This window comes from Lagenorhynchus albirostris, chromosome 10 (genome assembly GCF_949774975.1).
Source record: "Lagenorhynchus albirostris chromosome 10, mLagAlb1.1, whole genome shotgun sequence".
In the NCBI taxonomy this organism is placed as follows: domain Eukaryota; kingdom Metazoa; phylum Chordata; class Mammalia; order Artiodactyla; family Delphinidae; genus Lagenorhynchus; species Lagenorhynchus albirostris.
Window position 1 is genome coordinate 61870619 of NC_083104.1, and position 19659 is coordinate 61890277.

The 19659-nt window shown below is 39.9% G+C and overlaps 1 pseudogene; it reads right to left on the reverse strand.

Moving 5' to 3' along the window:
* Positions 1-782: 782 nt before the first annotated feature.
* LOC132528096 (ubiquitin-associated protein 2-like) lies at positions 783-4019 on the reverse strand (annotated as a pseudogene).
* Positions 4020-19659: the final 15640 nt, after the last annotated feature.

Below are 19659 nucleotides of genomic sequence, written 5' to 3' on the forward strand. Positions count from 1 at the left end.
GGCAAAAAGTCAGGAAATGTCAAGCTTGATAGGTCATGCCGAGGGGAAAAATGTACTCTAAAAATGTCCTACCATTTAACGTACTGGTATTAATTTGATTTTATATTCAACAAGAATATGTTATGTATATCCACGATCATATCTAGATTGTTATTCTACCAAGCTAAGACTTCTGTTGCTCAGTGGAGCTCAGCATTTCAAGGCTGTTAATCTCTGCTTGTCATTCATGCCAGTTTTGGTGTGTGTTTTTTGTAGTACAGGTTTTCTTTTTACATATACCAGACACATTAATCCATTAAATTTCAGGACACAGTACAAAAAAAAAAAAAACAATTCAACTAATTCATCTGACAATGCTGTTCATATTCATGATGCCATTTTTTGTTGTTGTTGGTTTGTTTCCTAATAATAAAGAAGGAGACTTAGGGCTGTTGGGCTGATATATATTTGGGGGTCCCCCCTTCCCCCCTCCCCCAAACCCCACCAGGGTGAACAGGAGGAGGAAAAGGGAGGGCAGGGCCCACAGCAAAGTTTCATAATCTTGAATCCAGTGGGGGAGGAGGAGAGGAAAGGAAGGAAAAAAAAGGAGAAAATATAAATCCTATAATACATACAACAGAGTGGGGATGGTACAGACATGAAGCTGAGGCATGGGGTGGGCCGCTGGGGGTGGGTGCAGCAGAACCTCCCCCACATTCCTTTCTCTCTTTAATGCTGTTTCCGTAGTTACCAGGCTGAGAAGCCCTCTCAGAAGATGGGACCAGGAGAAGAGAGTCAGGGACTCAGTTGGGACCCCAGCTATAGCTGTTGTAGGCAGACTTGCTGGTCTGGGGCTTCTGTGGGATGGAGCTGGTCTGCTTACATTGCCCACTGCCTGTGTGGCCATCCTGCTGCACGTGATGGTGAAGGATCTGGGAGTGAGGCTGCTGATGGGGGGTCAGAATGTGCCTAAAGGGGGCAGGTGGGTAGGCAGCAGATGTGGCCAGATTGATGCCCCCTACTTCCTAGGGATGAACGCAAGTTGAAGGAGGCAGCAGGAGTACTGGAATGAAAACCTTGTTTCTCAAAGGCCTGCTGGGTTTTGGAGTACACAGAACCTGAGATATCTGGCACACCTGTGTTACTGGAGGTGACTGATACACCAGTGTTGTATCCATGAGACCCATATCCACTTGGCTGTTGGAAAAGGGTGGCTGATGCATTCACACTGACATTCACACCATGCTTCTTGGAAGAGGTAGGAGCCACAGGGAACACAGCAGGCCCATACTGGAAGGTGCTGGGGAGGCCCGGAACCCCTGTGTAGTATGGCAGGCTGTTGTAACCGTAGCCAGGATGCAGCAACGGGTTCAGGAATGTCTGCTGCATGGTGTAGTGAGTCTGTGTCTGGTTATGCTGGGGCTGGGCTAAGGCTGTGGCTGGGGCTGGGGACGAGGCATCCCCATGGCCGAACTTTGTGAGGTCACCAGAATAAGTGTTGCTGGCCAGGCTACCATCCCTCCCAGTCAGCGGAGTGGTGGGTGTGGGAAATGGGAGGCTGTAGTAATCCAATGGAAATCTTGTCTGAAGCATCTGCAGGTCATCATAACCATATACTTGTGGCGGGTAGGCATGTAACAGCCCTGGAGCCATAATATATGGATTAGGCAACAACAGCAGGACCCCAGGAGGGAGGTTGGGAGGAGCTTTTCCTGAAGTCATAGCAACTGAGCTTCAAGTGGAGGCTATGATGGTAGAGTTGCTGCCTAGACTGAGGCCCAAGCTCCTGCCACTATTGAGACTGGAAGAGACACTGACCATTGGTGCAGAGACTGTGCTGGATGTGGTGGAGAAAGTGCTGGAGGAAGAATGAAGATTTGCCTCACTCTCCATGCTTGTGTGCAAAATAGTGGATGTCAAAGTCCGCTCAGAAGATGTTGATGATGAAAGGGTATTCTGCTGAGTAGATAACATGCTGCTGTGTTGTGTGCTGGTAGTATTCGGAATCTCCTCATTGTGGCTCAAGCCACCCAAGGAGGATGAGTACTGATTGGCTGTCGTCAGTAAGGAATTTGCAGATACCGTTTCACTGAGAGGGGGGATGCTAGAAGTGGAAGGTGCAGAGCCTGTAGCATCTTCAACAGATTGCGGGTTCTGCAACTGCATGGCCTGCACAGAACTGAAGCCATTCTTTGCCTGAGTCAAGTCCTTTTGGGGTGATGAAGAGATGGAGCTGGGTTACCACTGAGTCTGTGTGGATCACTGTTCATAAAGAGGGCCCTGAGCATTATTTTGGGAGGTATAGGTTGTCGACTGAATTGGGCCACTCTGATAACTGGACTCCTGGTTAGATGAAATTGTGGATGAAGATTCACTGGCCATGCTGGTATAGAGGCTACTTGGAGCCTGGCTTGAAGAGGTGCTCGTGGTGGGAGTAGACTCATAATCAGAAAGGACAGACTCTGACCCAAACTGCAATGCCCCAAACTGCAGGTGGAGCCCTGAGATATGTGCTGAGCCAGGCATCTCAACAGCCAGAGCAGAAATCTTAGAAGTCACGGAGGCTTTTTTCTTCTGCTGTTTCAGTTTTTGCTGAGCTGGCTGAGGACTGGAGGATTGTTTGTCTGAAGACCCAGGAGACATTTGAGGAGTCGAGGTGGATTTGCTTGGCAGAGGAGAACACGGGTTGGGGCGGGGAGGTGCAGCAGTGGAGGTAGCCACTGTGGGTGGCTTCTCCTGAAGGAACACCTCCATCACAGTTGAAGACGGGGTGAAAGGCTAGTGCTTTGTAAAGGGGCTGTGCACTGTTGAATCATTTGGGTTCTTCAAATCATACTGCATCAGCGATAGGGATTGTGTGGTGGAGCCCATGTTCCAAGAGGAGGTGGTGGTGGTTCCAGATTGAGAATGTTGAGCTGCCAACTGAGCCAGGACCTGAGCAGTCTTGAAGTGCTCCAAGAACTGAGAGCCTGTGGTGCTTCCACTTTTAGCTTCACCAACATCACCAACTTCTTTCCCTAATGTGCTCACCATACTGTGATGAGAAAACATGTTCCCTGAAGCAGGCTGCGATATGGCGCTCTGCTTCGAGTTACTGAAGACCAGAGGCTGGAGAAGAGAAGGAGACTGAGATGGATCCAGATTAGATGAATCATTCCCCATTGAAGGCAGTGTCTTCCCCAACAGAGCAGCAAGGTCAATTCTCTGACCAGCAGTGATTGTCACATTCTCCACAGGCAGATGCTCTGACGACACATTAGAGGCAGTGAAAATCTTGGTCTCGGAAAGATCTTCATTCCCGTCTTCAGTTTCCCACTCCTCTGTTGCAGTCCTCTATGCACTCATCCTATCATCGGGTTCAAAGTGGCCAGTGCTGTTCTATGTATTGCAGCTGTTATTGACATAGTTATCAGTATTTGCCAGCTCTGCATAATCAGCTGGATTAAAGGTTCCCATTCCTTGAGCAGAAAACCTTCCTCCCCACCTACCAGAGTCACCTCTGCCTCGGCCATGACCTCTTCTGCCTCTTTCTGTGCCTCTTCGAGAAGGCGCTCCACTCTTGGTGCCATCTAACCCATTTTCCTGACCTCAAAACTCTCGTCCATGGCTGGCACCTCTCCCCCGTCTTGGTGACCCACCACGTCACCGACTATAGTCTCTGTCCCGGTCTCGATTTTCTTTGCCCTCCTTGTTGGATTCCGTTTGGCCACCATCCTTCTGTCCTGAGACTCCCTTCTTCTTCCCAACCATCTCCCAGGAATGCATATCTGGGTTTCCTTCCAGCAGTACATTGATGGCTCTGTTGACATCTCCATTGCAGTCATGCAAAGCAATGACACATTCATCCTGGTTCTTGCCTGTGATATCAATCAGTTGTTTCACCTTTTCCTCAAAGCCAGCATCATTATGGTCCAAAATCATCTGTGCAAGTCGAAGTTGCTCCTCATGGCCCAGGGCTGCTGCTTGTGCTGTGTCTGGTTTTAATTTTCAGGTCGTTCCCAGTTTCCTCGGGCTCGGTTAATGCCCACCCATGTCATCATTTACAGTATATACGAATAACAATATTTACAACGTAGAATACTCAGTCTCCTCCTCATGCCAGTTTTTAAAGAATTGTTTGAATGTAACTGCACAACATGCTGTTTTGTCCCCTAGTGTTGTCCCAAAGTCTTTTGTGACTGAAAAGCTATGGTGATCATGGACCTGTGGTGTCTAGGTAAAAGGCTGCTTTTCTCCCCTAAAGGATGAGTCAGGAAAATCAATCACACCCAAACATAAAGCAATACATCTCCAAGCACACTTCTGTCTGATTCTTCTCACGAGCATAACATAAATGAGAGATACAAGGAGTTGGTCTGCAGCCGGACTCCCTCACATTACCCCTCAGCCACTTCCTTCCTTCTGTCACAGGTGAGAGCTGACTCATCTGTAAGGGGTGTGCAAGTGGAGCACCTCGACTTTGAATGACTGTTCACACCTAACTTCCCCAGCAACATTTAATTTTAATGTGCTTCCTTGTTCGTGATGCTCCTCAGGTGTCATCTGTGTGGTTAACCCACTCCAAGGGTGGCATGCATAGTGGGTCAATATTCCCCTTTCATGTGCCTATAGCACATAGATAATCAATAACTATATTGTTTCCCACTTAGTCCAGACATCTTTAGAATTCTCAATACAATTGCATGTCAGGTGAACTTCATCAGTCAATCAGGGCTAAAACCTACTTGCTATGCCTAGGTTACTCATTTTCATTTAAAATATGTGTATTGTAAAAAAGAGTTCAGGTGACAAAATGATGGATCTCAAATTTATTTTTATGAGTATTCCTTATTAAATTAGCAATAACAACAAAAATATATGTATGTATGTGTGTATATATACATATATATTTATTAACAAGACTCATCCTTAGGACTGTCATTGACTTTTGTATATGTTTACTCAAAAATATTATGAAATGAAAATGCTATCAGATTATTAATTTTATTCAAGAGACTGTTAAACACGTTTAAAAAATAGCCACAAATACATGTGCAAGTTATGTTATTTATTAAGTCTACAGAAAAACATGGTAGAGTGTGTAGATTTATGGTAACATTCTTTCCTCTATGCTCCCCAAAGTCACCATACTTAGGTCGATTGTAATTCTTGCCACATTGTTTTGAAACCACTTCCTTTCTTATTTCACTGACTAACTCCTTCGAAACAGGAGAGTCTGGCTTCTCTTTGCATCATGTGATAACTGATTGAAATAACTGATTGAATGAATAAATGATTCTATTTTTTTAACAAGTGGTGTTATATTATTCTGCTGTCACGAGACTAACTCTATTCTTAGTGCTTCCAAAGCATGTTACTATTCTTATCTCAGTGAAATTTTGTTCAATGACTAATTTCAAATGTATTTTCACCTTAAGACAATTTCCTTCTTTTTTTTTTTTGGCTTGCTGAAATAGTAAATAAACTGACGTAAGTGTTAGTTCTCTGAATGAGTCATTTTAATGTTACTAATTAGTTTAAATGGTGAAATTAATATTTAAAAGCTATAATCCTTAAAACTATATAAGTAACTAAATTGGCTTTGAAGGCTGTAAATGTTTTAATACTCACACAAGAATGTTAACTTGCAATCATCTTAGAAAAAGTTTAAAATCCATTTCCAACAAACTATATTATCTTTGAACCTACTGAGAAACATTTGGAACTTGAATTTTTTTAAATAAATTATATTTATAATTCTCTGTACAACCCAAATACATTACCACGATGGGAAAATTCTGAAGCCGGAGTCTTACAAAAGGTGAATTACTGTGCCTTTATTATCAATAATAATATGTGTAAAATGACTCACAATCCATCCTTAAAGCTTTGGATTCTTTGATATCATCAAAGTAGAGATTTTTAACTGCAGAAAATGCTGACATGACATTAGATATACTAGAAGCCATTCCTTAAAATTTGTTGATTAATCGTGTGGTGCTAGATGTTCCAAATCAACTTCACTCTTCTTGAATCCTCAGCTTAAACTCACAACTTGAATCTTATTTTGCATTTTGAAATTGAGCTAACACTGGTCCTTTCCACTTCCTCCTTTGGTGTCTAGAATTTGTTAAATCCTGATGGCTATGATTCAGGAATCTCAAGGATATTCCTTTTGTACATGAAGATTTGTCCAAGTCAGAGATGCTCTCTTTAAGAAAGTAACTGACCTGGCATATTTTTGTAAAGAATATATTTAAAAACATACAAAATGTCCAAGTCATTCTTCTGGATGGTGGGATTCTAGGTGATTTTAAATTTTTTTCTTTTTTCTTGACATTATTTTCCAAATTTTGTGATACGAACCTCAGTAATTGTATAAGAAAAATTAAAGTTAGTTCATAATATCTGTAGATATAGATAAAGACGAAAATTTACAATAGTGCTAAGAGTATCTGTACTTACTCTACACCAGATGCTCAACTCAATTATTTCTGATGGAGTGGATACCATTTTTCAAAAGAAAAGTAGTATTTATACTATTACTTTTGATGTAGTAGCAGTGATGCTGTGTGTTGTCATGGTAGGGTGGGGGTTAATAAAGCAAGGAAAAAAGAAACACAAAGTATATTGAAAACCCCTGGGGTCTGAGGGGAACATGGATCTTTAAGGATGAGGCTGGATTTTAAGGCCATGGTCTAGAGACCCGAGAAGAATGTTTGTCTTTTCCCTAAAGGAAATTCTATGTTATTGAAATATTGTAGCAGATAATTGATACCACTAGATTTTCACTTTCTTTTTTTTTTTTAACATCTTTATTGGAGTATAATTGCCTTAATGGTGTGTTAGTTTCTGCTTTATAACACAGTGAATCAGCTAGACATATACATATATCCCCATATCCCCTCACTCTTATGTCTCCCTCCTGCCCACCCTCCTTTCCCAACCCTCTGGGTGGACACAAAGCACAGAGCTGATCTCCCTGTGCTATGCGGCTGCTTCCCACTAGCTAAATATTTTACATTTGGTAGTGTATATATGTCCATGCCACTCCCTCATTTCGCTCCAGCTTACCCTTACCCTTCCCCATGTCCTCAAATCCATTCTCTACGTCTGTGTTTTTATTCTTGTCCTGTCCCTAGGATCTTAAAAAACATTTTTTCTAAAATTCCATATATATGTGTTAGCATACGGTATTTTTTTTTCTCTTTCTGACTTACTTCACTCTGTATGACAGTCTCTAGGTCCATCCACCTCACTATAAATAACTCAGTTTTGTTTCTTTTTATGGCAGAGTAATATTCCATTGTATATATGTGCCACATCTTCTTAATCTATTCATCTGTCAATGTACACATAGGTTGTTTCCATGTCCTGGCTATTGTAAACAGTCCTTCAATGAACACTGTGGTACATGACTCTTTTTGAATTATGGTTTTCTCAGGGTATACGCCCAGTAATGGGATTGCTGGGTCATATGGTAGTTCTATTTCTAGTTTTTTAAGGAATCTCTATACTGTTCTTTATAGTGGCTGTATCAATTTACATTCCCACCAACAGTGCAAGATGGTTTCCTTTTCTCCACACCCTCTTCAGCATTTATTGTTTGTAGATATTTTGATGATGGCCATTCTGACTGGTGTGAGGTGATACCTCATTGTAGTTTTGATTTGCATTTCTCTAATGATTAGTGATATTGAGCATACTTTCATGTGTTTGTTGGCAATCTGTATATCTTTTTTGGAGAAATGTCTATTTAGGTCTTCTGTCCATTTTTGGATTGGGTTGTTTGTTTTTTTGATATTGAGCTGCATGAGTTGCTTGTAAATTTTGGAGATTAATCCTTTGTCAGTTGCTTCATTTGCAGATATTTTCTCCCATTCTGAGGGTTGTCTTTTCATCTTTTTTATGTTTTCCTTTGCTGTGCAAAAGCTTTTAAGTTTTATTAGGTCCCATTTGTTTATTTTTGTTTTTATTTCCATTTCTCTAGGAGGTGGGTCAAAAAGGATCTTGCTGTGATTAATGTATTAGAATGTACTGTCTATGATTTCCTCTAAGAGTTTTATAGTGTCTGGCCTTACATTTAGGGTTTTAATCCATTTCAAGTTTATTTTTGTGTATGGCGTTAGGGAGTGTTCTAATTTCATTCTTTTACATGTTGCTGTCCAGTTTTCCCAGCACCACTTATTGAAGAGGCTGTCTTTTTCCATTGTATATTCTTACATCCTTTATCAAAAGTAAGGTGACCAATGTGTGTGGATTTATCTCTGAGATTTCTATCCTGTTCCATTGATCTATATTTCTGATTTTGTGCCAGTATCATACTGACTTGGTTACTGTAGCTTAGTAGTATAGTCTGAAGTCAGGGAGCCTGATTCCTCCAGCTCCTTTTTTCTTTCTCAAGACTGCTTTGGCTATTTGGGGTATTTTGTGTTTCCATACAAATTGTGAAATTTTTTGTTCTAGTTCTGTAAAAAATGCCATTGGTAGTTTGACAGGGATTACATTGAATCTGTGGATTGCTTTGGGTAGTATAGTCATTTTCACAATGTTGATTCTTCCACTCCAGGAACATGGTATATCTCTCCATCTGTTTGTATCATCTTTAATTTCTTTCATCTCTGTCTTATAATTTTCTGCATACAGGTCTTTTGTCTTCTTAGGTAGGTTTATTCCTAGGTATTTTATCCTTTTTGTTGCAGTGGTAAATGGGAGTGTTTCCTAATTTCTCTTTCAGATTTTTCATCATTATTTATAGGAATGCAAGAGATTTCTGTGCATTAATTTTATATCCTGCTACTTTACCAAATACATTGATTAACTCTAGTAGTTTTCTGGGAGCATCTTTAGGATCCTCTATGTATAGTATCATGTCATCTGCAAACAGTGGCAGCTTTACTTCTTTTCTGATATGGATTCCTTTTATTTCTTTTTCTTCTCTGATGGCTGTGGCTAAAACTTGCAAAACTATGTTGAATAATAGTGGTGAGAGTGGACAACCTTGTCTTCTTCCTGATCTTAGAGGAAATGGTTTCAGTTTTTCACCATTGAGAATGATGTTGACTGTGGGTGTGTCCTACATGGCCTTTATTAAGTTGAGGTAAGTTCCCTCTATGCCTACTTTCTGGAGGGTTTTTATCATAACTGGGCGTTGAATTTTGTCAGAAGGTTTTTCTGCATCTATTGAGATGATCATATGGTTTTTATCCTTCAGTTTGTTAATATGGTTTATCACATTGATTGATTTGCATATATTGAAGAATCCTTGCATTCCTGGGATAAACCACACTTGATCATGGTGTAAGACCTTCTAATGTGCTGTTGGATTCTGTTTGCTAGTATTTTGTTGAGGATTTTTGCATCTATGTTCATCCGTGATACTGGCCAGTAGTTTTCTTTCTTTGTTTTTGTGTGGTTTTGGTATCAGGGCGATGGTGGCCTCGTAGAATGAGTTTGGGAGTGTTCTTCCCTCTGCTATATTTTGGAAGAGTTTGAGAAGGTTAGGTCTTAGCTCTTCTCTAAATGTTTGATAGAATTCTCCTGTGAAGCCATCTGGTCCTGAGCTTTTGTTTGTTGGAAGATTTTAAATCACAGTCTCAATTGCAGTGCTTGTGATTGGTCTGTTTATATTTTCTATTTCTTCTTGGTTTAGTCTTGGAAGGTTGTGCTTTTCTAAGAATTTGTCCATTTCTTCCAGGTTGTCCATTTTATTGGCATATAGTTGCTTGTAGTTATCTCTCATGATCCATTGTATTTCTGCAGTGTCAGTTGTTACTTCTCCTTTTTCATTTTCAATTCTATGGATTCGAGTCTTCTGCCTTTTTTTCTTGATGAGTTTGTCTAATGATTTATCATTTTTTTTATCTTCTCAATGAATCAGCTTTTAGTTTTATTGATCTTTGCTATTGTTTCCTTCATTCCTTTTTCATTTATTTCTGATCTGATCTTTATGATTTCTTTCCGTCTTCTAACTTTGGGTTTTTTTGTTCTTCTTTCTCTAATTGCTTTAGGTGTAAGTTTAGGTTGTTTATTTGAGATGTTTCTTGGTTTTGGAGGAAGGATTTTATTGCTACAAACTTCCCTCTTAGAACTGCTTTTGCTCCATCCCATAGGTTTTGGGTCATTGTGTTTTCATTGTCATTTGTTTCTAGGTATTTTTTGATTTCTTCTTTGATTTCTTCAGTGATCTCTTGGTTATTTACTAGTGTATTGTCTACTCTCCATGTGTTTGTATTTCTTACGTTTTTTTCCCTGTAATTGATATCTAGTCTCATAGTGTTGTGATTGGGAAAGATATTTGATAAGATTTCAATTTTCTTAAATTTACCAAGCCTTGATTTGTGACCCAAGGTATGCTCTATCCTGGAGACTGTTCCATGAGCACTTGAGAAGATAGTGTATTCTGTTGTTTTTGGATGGAATGTCCTGTAAATATCAATTTGGATGGAATGTCCAATAAGTATCAATTAAGTCCATCTTGTTTAATGTATCATTAAAGTTTATGTTTCCTTATTTATTTTCATTTTGGATGAACTGTCCGTTGGTGAAAGTGGGGAGTTAAAATCCCCTACTATGATTTTGTTACTTTTGATTTCCCCTTTGATGGCTGTTAGCATTTGCCTTATGTATTGATGTGCTCCTATGTTGGGTGCATAAATATTTACAATTGTTATATCTTCTTCTTGGTTTGATCCCTTAATCATTATGTGGTATCCTTCTTTGTCTTTTGTAATAGTCTTTATTTTAGAATCTATTTTTTCTGATATGAGAATTGCTACTCTGGGTTTCTTTTGATTTCCATTTGCATGGAATATCTTCTTCCATGCTCTCACTTTCAGTCTTTATGTGTCTCTAGGTCTGAAGTGGGTCTCTTGTAGACAGCATATATATGGGTCTTGTTTTACTATCCATTCAGCCAGTCTATGTCTTTTGGTTGGAGCATTTAATCCATTTACATTTAAGGTAATTATTGATATGTGTGCTCCTATTACCATTTTCTTATTTTTGGGAGTTTGTTATTGTAGGTCTTTTCCTTCTCTTGTGTTTCCTGCCTAGAGAAATTCCTTTAGCATTTGTTGTAAAGCTGGTTTGGTGGTACTGTATTCACTCAGCTTTTGCCTGTCTGTAAAGGTCTTAATTTCTCTGTCGAATCTGAATGAGATCCTTGCTGGGTAGAGTAATCTTGGTTGTAGGTTTTTTTCCTTTCATCACTTTAAATATGTCCTGCCACTCCCTTCTGCCTTACAGAGTTTCTGCTGAAAAATCAGCTGTTAACCTTATGGAGATTCACTTGTATGTTATTTGTTGTTTTTCCCTTGCTGCTTTTAATATTTTTTCTTTGTATTTAATTTTTGATAGTTTGATTAATATGTGTCTTGCCTTGTTTCTCCTTGGATTTATCCTGTATGGGACTCTCTGACCTTCCTCAACTTGATTGACTATTTTATTTCCCATATTAGGAAAGTTTTCAACTATAAATCTTCAAATATTTTCTCAGTTCCTTTCTTTTTCTCTTCTTCTTCTGGGACCCCTATAATTCGAATGTTGGTGCATTTAATGTTGTCCTAGAAGTCTGAGACTGTCCTAAATTCTTTTCATTCATTTTTTTTTTCTCTTCTGCTCTGTGGTAGTTATTTCCACTATTTTATCTTCCAGGTTACTTATCCATTCTTATGCCTCAATTATTCTGCTATTGATTCCTTCTAGAGAATTTTAAATTTCATTTATTGTGTTGTCCATTGTTGTTGGTTGGCTCTTTAATTCTTCTCCGTCTCTGTTAAACATTTCTTGTATTTTCTCCTTTCTATTTCCAAGATATCAGATCATTGTTACTATCATTACTCTGAATTTTTTTTCAGGTAGACTGCCTATTTCCTCTTCATTTATTTCATCTGATGGGTTTTTACCTTATTCCTTCATCTTCTGTGTGTTTCTCTGTTTTCTCATTTTTCTTAACTTACTGTGTTTGAGGTCTCCTTTTTGCAGGCTGCAGGTTTGTTGTTCCCATTGTTTTTGGTGTCGCCCCCCAGTGGCTAAGCCTGGTTTAGTGGGCTGTGTAGGATTCCTGGTGGAGGGGACTGGTGCCTGTGTTCTGGTGGATGAGGCTGGATCTTGTCTTTCTGGTGGGCAGGACTACATCCTGTGGTGTGTTTGCAGTGCCTGTGACCTTATTGTGATTTTAGGCAGACTCTCTGTTAATGGGTGGGGTTGTGTTCCTGGCTTGCTAGTTGTTTGCATAGGGTGTCCAGCACTGTAGCTGGTCATTGAGTGGAGCTGGGTCTTAGTGGTGAGATGGAGACCTCTGGGAGAGCTTTTTCCATTTGATATTACTTGGAACTAGGAGCTCTCTGGTGGACCAATGTCCTGAACTCAGCTCTCCCACATCAGAGGCACAGGCCTGACACCTGGTGGGAGCATGAAGACCCTGTCAGCCACACAGCTCAGAGGAAAAGGGAGAAAGAAAAAGAGAGAGAGAGAGAGAAGAAAGAAAGAAAAAGAAAGAAAGAAAATATAGTTTTTAAAAGAAAAAATTTAAAAATTTACTAAAAATTAAAAAGAAATTTAAAGTATTTAAAAAGAATTAAAAAGGACAGACAAAACCTTAGGACAAATGGTAAAAGCAAAGCTATATAGACAAAATCACAGAAAGAAGCATACACATCCACACTCACAAAAAGCGAAAAAGGAAAAAGAAAAAATATATATATATAAATAAAAGGAAGAGAGCAACCAAATCAATAAATAAATCTACCAATGATAATAAATGCTAAATAGTAAACTAAGATAAACATAAAACCAGAAACAAATTAAATGCAGAAAGCAAACCCCAAGTCTACAGTTGCTCCCAAAGTCCACTGTCTCAATTTTGGGAGGATTCGTTGTCTATTCAGGTATTCCACAGATACAGGGTACATCAAGTTGATTGTGGAGATTTAATCCGCTGCTCCTGAAGCTGCTGGGAGAAATTTCCCTTTCTCTTCTTTTTTCCCACAGCTCCCAGGGTTCAGCTTTGGATTTGGCCCAGTCTCTGCATGTAGGTCACCTGAGGGCGTCTGTTCCCGCCCAGAGAGGAGGGGGCTAAAGGAGCAGCTGATTCGGTGGCTCTGGCTCACTCAGGCCAGGGGGAGGGAGGGGTTCGGAAGCGGGGCAAGCCTGTGGCAGCAGAGGTCCACATGATGTTGCAACAGCCTGAGGTGCACTGTGTGTTTTCCTGGAGAAGTTGTCCCTGGATCACAGGACCCTGGAAGTGGCGGGCTGCACAGGCTCCCAGGAGGGGAGGTGCATAGATAGTGACCTGTGCTTGCACACAGGCTTCTTGGTGGCTGCAGCAGCAGCCTTAGCATCTCATGCCCGTCTCTGGTGTCCACACTGATATCCGCGGCTTGTGCCTGTCTCTGGAGCTCCTTTAGGCAGTGCTCTGAATCCCCTTTCCTCCCGCACCCCGAAACAATGGTCTGTTGCCTCTAAGGTAGTTCCAGACTTTTTCCCAGACTACCTCCTGGCAAGCTGTGGCCCACAAGCTTCAGGCTGTGTTCATGCAGTCAACCCCAGTCCTCTCCCTGGGATCTGACCTCTGAAGCTGGAGCCTCAGCTCCCAGCCCCTGCCCACCCGGGCAGGTGAGCAGATAAGCCTCTCAGGCTGGTGAGTGCTGGTCAGCACTTATCCTTTGTGCAGGAATGTCTCCACTTTGCCTTCTACACCTCTATTGCTGCACTCTCTTCCATGGCTCCGATGCTTCCCCCACCCCACAACGCCCTGTCCCCACCAGTGAAGGGGCTTCCTAGTATGTGGAAACCTTTCCTCCTTCACAGCTCCTTCCCAGAGGTGCAGGTCCTGTCCCTATTCTTTTGTCTCTGTTTATTCTTTTTTCTTTTTCCCTACCCTGGTACGTGGGGACTTTCTTGCCTTTTGGGAGGTCTGAGGTCTTCTGCCAGTGTTCAGTAGGTGTTCTGTAGGAGTTGTTCCACATGTAGATGTATTTCTGATGTATTTGTGGGGAGGAAGGTGATCTCCATGTCTTACTCCTCCACATCTTGAAAGTCTCCCCCTAGATTTTCACTTTCAATGTATCATTCTGGCTGCAACATGGGAAATGAACAGAAAGGATAGAAGACCTGTGGCCCAGGTGGCCTATGATGATGGCTTTCAAAGAAATAGAAATGAAGCCAGAAGTATATTGGAGATGAGATTTATAGAATCTGGTGTTGGGATGCTTATTGGAAATAAAAGAGAAAAAGATGAAAAGAAGATTACCAAGTCTCCTGCTGGTACAAGGGGCTACATGGTGGTGACATTTGCCACAATGGAACATTGGAAGGGGATCAGCATTGGGAGCAAATATTGCAAAGTATGTGTTAGCCACACTGAATGTGTGCTGCCTTTGATATTCACAAATGAAGAGGTCAAGCAGGAAGTTAAATGTAGAGATCCACAAATGAGAGAACTATCTTGGATTAGAGATCAAAATGTGTAAGTCACAGACATAGGTCTGTGCCTCTGGCATAAATGAGGGTAAAAGAAGGGGTAGACAAGGTAAGGGGTTAAGCCTTACTTGAGTCTAACTCTGTGGACACCTAAAATGGGTTTGTTTCTTTTTATTTTATAGTGGAGTATAGTTGATTAACAATGTTGTATTAGTTTCAGGTGTACAGCAAAATGATTCAGTTATACATATACATGTATCTATTCTTTTCAAATTCTTTTCCCACTTAGGTGATTACACTAGTGTTAATAAAATAATGACATGGCAGCCTGAAACCCCACAGTGGGTCCAGGAAAATACATGTGGGTTGGTATTACTAAAATACAAAGTGAGAGAAAAGGAGTGGAAATAGATGTAGGTAAGTAGATTAATGAGTTACTGTTAAAGCGAATTTGCTCTCAAACCAACTTGCATGGGAGTCTGAATGCCATCTGGCAGGAGGAGTGGAGCAGTTGAAGAATATTGGCAGAGAAGATGCATGACTATGTTTGTGTTTTAGGTGGGACACACTGACTGGAACTTAGAGGGTGAATTTAAGAGCAAACAGACAGGAATGAGGAAAACCCGAGAAGTGGCTCTTGCATTTGTCTGGACAAGGTGCTGAGAGACGGGATAATTGAAATACGAAGAAAGCAGACTGAAAAATATTTAAGGCACAGCATGCTCATTTGTCAGAAATGGAGAGTGAAAAGGAAGAGTCTGTGGCATGACTTGCAGGCTTCTAGTTTTGAAGATGAAACAGATTACAGTGCCATTTATGGAGGGTGGCACATTTGGGGAGGAGTTTCCATGTTGGACATGTTGAATGACTATGGGATAATCAAAAGACATGATTAGGCAACATTTAATACATGAGTGAGAAAACTTAGGACGTGATTTGAGCAGGAAATAAATACTTATGGGTCATCAGCTTATAAGCAGTTGTCAAAAGTAGGAGAGTTGATGAAATTGCATAATTAGTCTCAACAAAGCAGTGGTGCCAAGAAAGTTTATGAGGGAACATGGATTTTAAGCGTTAGGCTGAGAAAGAGATGGCCAAGATAAAAAACAAAACAAAACCAAGATCAGAGTTGTTGAGGAGAACCATGAGAAATCAACACTTTCAGGAGCATGAGGTCAAGAATGTCAGACGCAGAAGAGGAGCTTTGGATCTGAAAGTGTGGTGCATAAGACACTAACATCTTTTTTGGATGTTTCTAAGTCCCTTTATGATGATGTTATTGTATGAAATCAATAATAGGGAGTTCTAGTACGCTATAGTGGTGTAAACCCACTATACCTCATCCCTCCTGCTTGTTACAACTAATAAAGAAAAATCTATAAAAATAAATAAATTTAAACAAAAAACCTGAAACACCTACTACCTGGGTATTCCAAATAGTAAATAAGAACAGGTAAATTGTAGAAGGAAGTCAACATTTGGAAGAGCAAATGACAAGAGAGTGAGTTTTCCATTTTCTTTTCTTTTGGGGCTTTATCCCAAGAGCAGGCACAAGTCACAGAGTGCCTTAGCAGCCAGGTGGCTAAAACCTCAATAGAAACTCCAGTTTCTGCACAGAGGAACCAGGAAGTGAACCCCTGTGGATGGAGAGAGTGTAGAGTATAATTATGACATGTTCAATTGCTCTCTCATTAAAAAGAACACTTCTGAGATTTAGGTGACTGATTCTAATCCCTGGTTTGCTAATTTAGATCTGTTTGATTCAAACTATTTGAGCATTTATGTTATCTTGTGGATAAAAATGGCTATCACAACACTTTCATGTTTCTCAAAACTGTGATGAATATCAACTATAGCAGTTTATTCAAGTGCTTTAATAGATCATAAATTTTTACTTAAATATGAATTATTGGTACTACTCAAATTTACATTTCTGTTGGTTTGTCAACTCTGACACTTTTACAACGTGAGTCTATATTCCAGATATCATTTGAACAGTGTCCAAGTTCAAATAATTATCATGACTTGGCTTATCTCCGTACCTTAAATGCAATTGTTATTTGATCAGCTGACATCATACTGTAAGTATAGTTTTTTCCTTGATTCTATCTTTTATATGCAATTATAGATGTAGTATCCCAGTCTCAGCTGTCAGATGTTTTATTTAAAGCCCAGTGTCTTAGGAACAAGGAAAGCCCATTTATTGATGATGGAAATTTGCCTCCGTGGACTGTGACATCTTCATGCTTTCCTTTTTCCACATAATTGTAGTTCTGAGAGGTGTGTGAACCAACCTAATCACTTGGAACTCATATCATTTAGACGGTTAGTACCTTCTGTTATTATGACTTTTGAGTAATGGTTTCTGAATCAGTGCTACTGGAATAAGAGCTTGATTTTTTCTCTTTATAGTACTATTCAGAATAATCACTGTTTTTGATATAATCATTGGGAACCAGATGCCCAGGTATAATTGAATAAATCTCTATGAGTTTCCTTTCAGATCAATTGTATTCTGGATATTTCATAAAGCAATAACTCCAACTGTAACCACAAATTGATGGTTCTCTTCCCCTCTCTCCTTCTCCTCCCCCTCCTCCTCCCCCTCCTCCTCCTCCCCTCCTTCTTCTTCTTCTTTCTCTCTCTCTCTTATCTCCCCCTTAAAAGGAAAACCGCTTTCAATTTATTTTTTTATTTTATTTTATTTGCAGTACGCGAGCCCCTCACTGTTGTGGCCTCTCCCATTGCGGAGCACAGGCTCCAGATGTGCAGGCTCAGCGGCCATGGCTCACGGGCACAGCCGCTCCGCGGCATGTGGGATCCTCCCAGACCGGGGCACGAACCCATGTCCCCTGCATCGGCAGACGGACTCTCAACCACTGCACCACCAGGGAAGCCCTCAATTTTTTTAAATAAAGGACCAAATATTAAAGAATATTTATTCTCCATAATTAAATCTAAACACATCAAAGCATTTTCAAGTTTATGCAGATGCAAAATTAGTGAGATTTAAAGGAAATAATTTGCATTAACAAAATAATTTAAGTCCCATATGTACCAGCAAGCTATATAATTTATTTAATCTGTTTTACCTACCATTTCCTACAAATAAATAACCTTTTCATTCAAATGATCAATTCTGGAGGAGGAAAGTTTTTCAATCTTCATGTGTTACTCTATTTCTTTTCAAAAATCAGTAAACTTTTACACAACACACATGTTGACAATATTTTCTAAAAGTTAAAAAAATGTAAATACATCTTGAGACAAAAAATTATATGCATAGGTGATTTACTTTGTTATAAAGCAGAAACTAACACAGCATTGTAAAGCAATTATACTCCAATAAAGATGTTAAAAAAAAGTAAATGCTACTTTAAACTAGAAAATTAACTTGGATTAAAAAATTTTGATTATCTGAGACATTTTGAAGCCCTATGGGAAATAAGCATAGATAATTTAATACATTCCTCATGCATACCTCACAGAAACAATCATTATAAGCCGGAAATAAAAGAGATATAGAAATTGAAAACTTAACTATACATATTTAAATTTGAATTTAGGGTAACCTCAGATCAATATCTATTTATTACTTATGTTTCATTCTCTCTTATTTCAACTATTATCTTTTTCAGATTAAGCAACTGCTGAGATATCTATATATCTACTAAAATCTAATGTAAATTAGTTGACACATCAATTCCTTTCCATTTAACTTAACAAAGATTATAAAATAATAATAACACCAACAAAAATGGTAGCTACCATTTTAGAAAGTATGCTTGACATGATTCCAAGCAATTCAACTACTATACTCAAACGCACACACACACACACACACACACACATACACACAATTTCAGCAACTGCAATGAACCTGATGTTACTATCTTTATGCTACAGGTAACTAAGTCGAGTTTGGAAAAGTAATTAAATTGCGGGATTTTATATAACTATTGTAGCAGTGGTGGGATTTGAACACTGGCCTGATTACTCTTTTAAATAAAATGTTTCTATTTTGTATTAGGAGCTAAGAAGATAGACATGATGAACAACCAGGTTCTGTGCTCAAGCCATTCACAATCAAAATTGAGCCGGTAGGGGGCTTCCCTGGTGGCGCAGTGGTTGAGAGTCTGCCTGCCGATGCAGGGGACACAGGTTCGTGCACCGGTCTGGGAAGATCCCACATGCCGCGGAGCGGCTGGCCCCGTGAGCCATGGCCGCTGAGCCTGCGCATCCAGAGCCTGTGCTCCGCAACGGGAGAGGCCACAACAGTGAGAGGCCCGTGTACTGCAAAAAAAAAAAAAAATTGAGCAGGTAGGTTGTGAACTCATAAGCCAATAAAATCAGTAGAATAGACATAGATAAATGCAGCATGGAAATAGTTACAGGATAAGGTACAGAGCTACAAGGGAGAAATAAGTACACTGGGATGGGAAACCTTAGCTCTGCAGGCACTTTGGAGAATTCTCACCCACAGCTCTGCCTTCTGCCACTTGGCTACTGTTCCAAGACCTTGGTTTGCCCATTTCCAACTTTTCTGACCGTCCACCTCTGAAAAATGCAGCATTATTATTGGAAAAAAGACGTTAGTACTGTGAAAGACTTACTGCTCCTCATCCACCCACTCACTGATCATCAACTAGGATTTGACCCCTGCACTCCATGCTCTGCAGGGGCTAAGTATCTCCACTCCCTGCAGAGATTTTCTGTTATATTAGACAACCAGTCCAAATAAAACTATTCTACAGGTCAAAGTGTGAAGAGAGCCGCTTTCTCTTATTGGGATGTGGAGTCTTCCTCATAACATCACCGCTTGACCATCATCATTTGCAGATTTTGGAAAATACATTATAAATTATTTTAAAGGTTTTGTTTTATGCACAGCAAAACCAGTTGTATTTTCCTTTTCCATATCAATTTTCTTCTGTTTGTACGTGAATGTAGAGAGTAAGAATGTGGACTGGATTCTAAGTGTTGGGTAATCTGGTTTGCTGAAGTTTGGTGGAGACATTGTCATTTATCTATAGTCAAGTCAGAGTGAGCAAGAGTGGGGCTGCTAATAGTGCCAGAGAGCAGGACAGATGTGAGGTCATCAGAGCAGAAAAGAGGGGTTTACAAGTGTGCGAGGGAGTCCTTGGAACACACGTAGCTGGTTGGTTATTTTGTTTTGTTTGGCTTTTTTTTTTTTTTGTAAGCTAACTTTATCACCATATGAAGCAATTAAAAAAAAATGTCTCTTACAGAATAAAACTACCATAAAGTGGTTTGATT